This window comes from Peromyscus californicus, unplaced genomic scaffold (genome assembly GCF_007827085.1).
Source record: "Peromyscus californicus insignis strain IS unplaced genomic scaffold, ASM782708v3 Scaffold_15__1_contigs__length_86483966, whole genome shotgun sequence".
NCBI classification, from domain to species: domain Eukaryota; kingdom Metazoa; phylum Chordata; class Mammalia; order Rodentia; family Cricetidae; genus Peromyscus; species Peromyscus californicus.
Genome location: NW_026294447.1, coordinates 12,161,758 through 12,169,467, shown reverse-complemented (window position 1 = coordinate 12,169,467; position 7,710 = coordinate 12,161,758).

The window sequence follows — 7,710 nt, the reverse complement described above, 5'->3', positions numbered from 1 at the left end:
AATTGGCCACCTAAAAATAATAACGAGGTATATTCACTAAAGGAGATGATTGTTAGCTACTACTATTTTCACTTTTAATTCCAATCTAATCATTGTTTATCTTAAAGAAGAGGCTTTTAAAATGACTTACTAATCTTCAAGATAAAATGCTTTGCCATTGTACAAAACACATTTTCTAATTTCCATATCATTGCAAACATACACATAAATAAAGAATACACTTGTCCTCAGAAGTCATGAGGATATGCCGTAATTACCTAAGCATGCAGAAGTCTTGGAAGAAAATCAAGACAATCTTGTTTGAAACTGTCTTCTAAGTTACTCAGTCACCTGGCCATTAATGAAATGAGCATTAACAAAGTCATATTGACAGATAGAGATGTATAAGCTCATATCTGCACCCTATATTTATTCATAGGTGAATATGCTTACAAGTGTTCCCTTGACTGGGAATTCTTTTATAAAGTATTTTAAACACAAAGAAGCACTGCTTTTGAAGATATCTATATGCCACTGGGAGTTCACCTCCCTAGAAACAGAAAAGATGAACATAATATAACATAATGGAATGTATTCTAGTAATGGCAGTAATTGATTTTATATATATATATATATATATATATATATATATATATGCCATTGACATAGCTATTTTTTTTTTTTTAGGTTTTCTGAGAGAGGGTTTCTCTGTGTAGCTTTGCGCCTTTCCTGGACCTCGCTCTCTAGGCCAGGCTGGCCTCGAACTCACAAAGATCCGCCTGCCTCTGCCTCCCAAGTGCTGGGATTAAAGGCGTGCGCCACCACCGCCCGGCTTGACATAGCTATTTTAACACTGCTCCACAAAAAATTTTAATATGCATTGATAAATTCCAGTAAATTGTCAATAGAGTGAATTGAGAATACTTATTTTCTCATTTGATTAGCTAAAAGCGTAAGAAGATTGAAGATTCCCCCCAACCTTCCCCTCTTCCACTCTCTATTTCCTTTTACTTTCAAAATACTTTCTGTTCTTCCTAATGTTTTTATGAAGGTTGGGTAAATATAGATTTTTTTACCTGTTTGAAATATTATATGGAAAAAAATCATCTCTGTATTGAAGGACATTTAACATTTAATAATGATAAGGGAAACATTCAATGTTGCTTTGAGATCTTATTTGTCAGGCTTGACCTAAATTACTTCATTTTGTAATATCAAGGCTGGAAATAACTTTCAAAATTATCTAATTATAGTTACTAATTTTTTGAAGAAAAAATTCAGGCCCAGTGTCTTAGTTAGGGTTTACTATTTCTGTGAAAAGACACCATGACCATGGCAACTCTTATAAAGAAAATATTTAATTGAGGTGCCTTGCTCACACTTTCAGAGGTTCAGTCCATTATCATGACAGGGAGCATGGTGACATGCAGGCAGATGTGATACAGGAGCTGAGAGTGCTACATCTTGCAGGCAACAGGAAGTCAACTGCCTGTCACAGTGAGTGAAGCTTGAGAAAAAGACCTCAAAGCCCACCCCCACAATGACACACTTCCTCCTACAAGACCACACCTACTCCAACAAGGCCACACCTCCTAATAGTGCCACTCCCTTTGGAGGCTATTTTGTTTCAAACCACTACACCCACAATGATAAGGTTATGTCAAGTTCATAGACATATTTGTGGTGGAAATGAATCTGGAAATGTGGACCTCTTTTCTATCAGGATATTGGATTCAGGACCAGTTTTACTTTGTCATCTCCCAATACATGACAAAAGGAGTTACAATACATATCTTGTTTATAATTATGTGATAACTCTAAAGGTAGAACACCAGCAGAATAGAAACACCAAGGCATTCTCAGGAGACATAGCACATGTCCCTCCCTCTTGAATCCATGTTTACATGGCGTGTACTCTTAGCTCCTCTGTACCATGCAGTGAGCCAGCCAGACCTTTCTACTTAGAAGCAAAGGAGTAGCTGGAGGTTTTGCTATGCTATTTTATTTTGTTTCCTGTTACTGCTTTTGTTTTAGTTTTCTTGTTTGTTTGTTTGCTTCCTTACCACTGAGTAATTCACAAGAGAATAGGACAGATTCTGTTAGCTGCTGCTCAATGAATCAGGTATGAGGTAATAAAGTATCTCAAAAAGTTCATGTGTTTGCTCCTGGCACTGGATACTATTGAGCAGTCATTGGACGTTTAAGCCAATAAACTCATTGTAATGGTTAATTATGATTGTTAACTTTATGAACTCAGTTTATAATAAGGGATAGCCTTAGTGTCTGTAACAACTTTTCCAGAAAGAATTAAATGAGTGAGGAATGCTTGACCTAAACTTGGGTCACAGCATCCCATGGGCTTGTTTCCTAGGCTGAACAGGAAGTAAAAAAGAAAACGGCAAATTGAGTGCCAGCATTCCATTCTCTGCTGCCTGATCCACTGAGATGTGAGCAAATAGTCCCACAGGCATGCTGTCGTGGAGTCACCCAATCTCATGTCTTCACCACCATGGGACTTCCAAACCATGAGCCAATATAACTCTCCTTCTCTTGTTACTTTTGTTAATTAGAAAAGAAACTAATACTCTCATTCATTCACTAATCCATTGATGAGTTCCTACTGAAAGCTTTTGTAGGAGGCAGCAACTATTAGGAAATGGTAAGTCACTGTGGGAATCTCTTGAATTGCATATATTGTCCCTGCACCTTCCTGCCTTGCCCATCTCTTCCTGTCTGCATGAGGTAACTCACTAACTCCATTACATGCTTCCTACCTTGATGTTCTGCCCCAAACTTCGTGAATCCCAAGACACCAGAGCCAAGTGACAATGTAATGAAACCTCTGGAATTATGAAGCAAAATAAGCCTTCCTTCCTGTGTTGACTTTCTTCATTATTTTGTCAGAGTAATGAAGGGGCTGATTATAATCAGCTTTCCTAAGATCATACAATGTACCATTTGGGATTCTACTGCCTGGGTACAAAATTAGAACTCATAAACACATCGCATGTGACATCCTGAACATTTTACTTGTTTTCTTGGAGACTTATCTATACATTCCTGATAATAAAGGTTCCTACTTCAGAGGCTACAGTTACTTGTTATTTTACTATCATTTTCTGTAAATATACAATGTAAATAATACATAGAATGAGAACATTTTGAAGAAATACCAGTGGGACACCAATTGAAACCTTCTGCAAAGGGTGTAGAAGGTTGGTGCAGGACAATGCTGGAATGTAACAGGAAACTGCTGAGAACTTTGACCTTGAGATTCAATGACAGCAAAGAAGAAAGGTAAACAAAACAAACCTGGAAAGACACTTAGAATCAGAGAATTAGCCACCAAAAGACTCAGAGTCCACGCCTATCCCTCTATGTAATATAAGCTGTCTGTCTGTCAGTAGGATGAAGATAAAGCAGCACTATTGAAATTAACTATTGATTTAATTGACCTGAGGTAATATACAGACATATACATTTATTTTATCCTGGCAATACTGGGGATTGAACCCAGGGCCTTATACATAGTAGGCTAGTACTCTACCATTGATCTACATCTTCATCCTATAAAATGTGCATATTTGAACTGGTCTCTGAATGCCTGTGCATTAAGGACTGTTTTCCTAAATGTGGTCGCTGGTCATACAGACTCACCAAGATGTATGAACTTAGCAGAAACACAAACTGTTTGATCCTATGCTAAAGTAATTAAAGCAGAATCTCTAAGCATAGGACATGATATTTTGGTTCACAAAACTATAAAATGAAACCATCAAAGTTTCATTCAATTCAAAAGAGTTCCTAAAATTCAGTAGCTGGAATCTGTAGCAGACTCTGATAGTGACAAGCAGAAGCTTTGGGTACATGATTCACAAGGAACATGTGCAGCAGAATACTGGATGGATGCAGAAAAATAAGTCATGCTGAGACCAAAACACTAAAAACACAAAAGCCTGGGAAACAAAACCTGTGATGAGACATGAGATTCTTTGAGTGAGTCTGAGAATCATAAAGCGCTCATGATTTACTTAAGACCAGAGATGGGTAAAAAAGCAGCTACAAGACATTGGAATGCCAAACTGAAAGTATTGATAAAGACACAAAAGCAAGCAGTTAATCTGAGAGTACAATGGTTTTTACTGCCTTCTTAACATATCTAAAGCCGCCAATAAGGGGAAACTTCAACTGAAGAATTGTCTCAATCATCTTGGCCTGTGGCTATGGATGTGAGGAATTGTTTTGATTAAGGATTGATGTGGGAGGGTTCACTGTGAGAGTTGCCACACCTAGGCAGATGTTCCTGGGTTGTAAAAGAAGGCTAGCAAAAGTCCTGAGTGAGACAGTAGTCACCACTCCTCCGCGGTTCCTGCCTCCAGGCTCATTCCTGAGCTCCTGCCTGACTTCCTTCAGTGATGGACTACGGACTGTAACCTGGAAATAAACTATTTCTTCCACAAGTTGCTTTTCATGCTCTATTACAGCACGGAGACTCAAACTAGATCAGAAATAATTGCAAAAACACACAGGTAGAGGTAGGAAATTAGGTTCACACCTAGATAGCAACAAAATAATTACTGATGACAAGCTTAAAATATTTAATAAATGAATACACAGAAGATACATAAATCCTGACTTCTATACGAGACATATAAAGTAGAAATTGACACCATTATAGAAATAATTTAGGAATTCAACTTCAAATTTTATAAAGTGAGGACATGACCACTTCAAGGTACAGTTGAGGGGAAGGTTTTTATTGTAGATATGAGAGTATAGCCAGAGGCATCTGAAACAATCCTGAGCAGGGAGAGAAAGCAGTAGAACGTACATGGCTGGCAGAATGGACTGGAGCATGACAAGAGACAGAGAGAAGGACCAAGAGTGGAAGACCGAAGAGAGAGATAAAAGAGAGCAGGGCCAAAATGGCAGGGTTACATGGGAATGAGAAGCTGGGGGAGGAAAGCTCATGAGGCGGAGAAGTTTAGGGAAGCAGGTGGTGCCACAGGTAGCTGGGAGACTGAGAAAGTCTGGGGGCCAGAATATGCTTTGGTATGATAATAGGAGTGACGGCCATTTGTCCTGAGTTTCTTTTGGAACACACACACACACACACACACACACACACACACACACACACACACAAACACAAACACGAAACAACAACAACAAAAAAAGCTTTACCTTTTAGAAGCTAATATATTTTAAAGTAGAATAAAGCTGTAAAACTGATAGATTGAACATTTATGAAGTTAGTGTGGCTTCAAATGATTTGGAATATAAGTATGTAACAACAACTAGTAACTCACTAGCCCATATAGAATCTCAGTAAATCACCCCAAAAATCTTATGGACTGATAATATCTTCTAATCACATAGCAAATAAACAGAGAATAACATCAGAAATATTTTAAAAACATATTAAAAGTCACACTACTAAATAATACATACTTAGTAAAAGCATTTGTATAATTGATTTCCTATATAAAAAAAAATCACACCCTGTGATGGCTATTCTTGGTTATCACCTTGACTATATCTGGAATGAACTACAATCCAGAAATGGAGGGCACATCTGCAATCCAGATCTTGAGGCAAGAAGACAACATGCTTTTGATCTAGATCTTGAGGCTGGAGGGAATACCTTTGATCCGGGCCACGCCTTCTGCCAGAAGCCTGTACAAGGACAATGAAGAAGGAAGGGATTGTTCACTCTTCTGCTTGCCCTCACATTGTCAGCACATCCATTCCTTCACTGGCCTTGGAGTCTACTTTTCCAGGATTCCAGCATATACTGTAGACCAGCTGAGACACCCAGCCTCATGGACTGAGCAACTACTAGATTCTTGAACTTTCTATTCACAGCTAGTCATTGTAGTCATTGGTGGATTAGCTGGACTTCAGCCAGTAAGTCATTCCAATAAGTTCTCTCTCTCTCTCTCTCTCTCTCTCTCTCTCTCTCTTTCTCTCTCTCTCTCTCTCTCTCACACACACACACACACACACACACACACACACACACACAGACACAGATTCATTCTGTAACCTCCGTAATTCTAGAGAACCCTGACTAATACAGACCCTTAACTCAAACTGCACTTTATGGTAAGACTCAGGTGCTTTGAAGACCTAAATAAAAATAAAATAGAAAATTAACCAAAAAATTGAAACCATTAGAAGAAGATACAGAAGACTCTCTTATAAACTTATAACATAAAACAGTAAGGCATTTTTATACAAGACACAACATAATCAGTGAAGATATAGATTGATAAATATGATGATACTACAATTTAAAAAGTTCTCCATAAGAATAAATCCTATAAAGTGGGGGCAGGCATGTGAAAGACTGAGAGACTAGGTATCAATGTGTGTGTGTGTGTGTGTGTGTGTGTGTGTGTGTGTGTGTGTGTGTGTGTGTGTTTTATAATCAAATCATTTTTCACTCAGAATATCAATGAACTACAAATCAATAAGTATAGGTCAAATAGTAGAGGAAAATAATGAAGTGGTAACTCATGGAAGAGGAACCAATGTGACCAACAAGCATATAAGAAAGATACTGCATGGACTGAAAATATGACTCCATTGTTAAGTGTGTCCTTTAGCAGTTGACTCAAAGTCATTTCCTAGCACCTGTTGACAACAGCCTGGGACTAAATCTCCAAGATACTTGGCCTCCTTTTCTATACTCTGCTAGCAGCTGTGCTTATGTACATAGACATACATGTACACATGTAATTCAAAACTAAAAGATATAAATCTTTAAAAGGAAATATATATGCCTTACTACCAATTAAAGAATTCAAATCATTGTGAGAAATCAAGATGTCTGACTGGACTAAATGCTGATTAAGGAAGCTGTACCTAAAGGAACTAAAAACTCTGTAGTAAAGGTGTCAAATAGGACTTCCATTTTGTATGTCAACTAACACAGTAGGGGTAGATACAGGGACTGTGAGAGGGAATACTCTATAAATGTAAGGCATTTCCCATACATCTTTCCAGTCTTATCCAATAATACCCATGATCATAGGGATGTTCAATAAATATCTCATGTGTGGATAGTCATACCAAGCTCTCACATTAGGAGAACAGGCTTACTCTTTATCATTTTCTCATTAAATCAGGTTCTCAATGGCTCATCTATTTCTAATTCTTCATTTCCTAATTTGACTAATATTTACAAAACAAGGTGATTTTTGCCAAATGTAATAGAACAAGACAAACAGCAGTTTGTTGTAGTTTGCAACTCAAAGTTCACAATGCACTCACTGCACATGCTAGAGTCCACACCATTTCACAAAATCCTGTTAGGTTTGGTTTGTATTTTTAAAATGGTTGGTAGAGATTTTACTTTTTAAGAATTTTATTCAACCAATTATTCAGTTAATGAGAGTTTGAACCTCACTATACTTTAATAAAGCAAAAATATTTTAAATATATTTGTGTTTATATATAGATTTAGATATTCTTTAATAATTGAAAATTGCCACCTACAGTCTCAAAGCTATTTTTTCCCTGCATGTCACTGGTTCAAATGAAATAGAACAATCTGGAAAGAACAGTCTGCTGACATTAGTCTTCAGACTACAGCAGAGAGCTCTAGGTTTCACTGAAGTAAGTGCATCGTCTGTAAAGTGACCAGACTGGTTTAGTTGCTGCTCTTGGGTAAGATCTTCCTAAGCATCTAAAGCCAAGAAACTTGCTTCTTTTCAAGAAAATAAAATT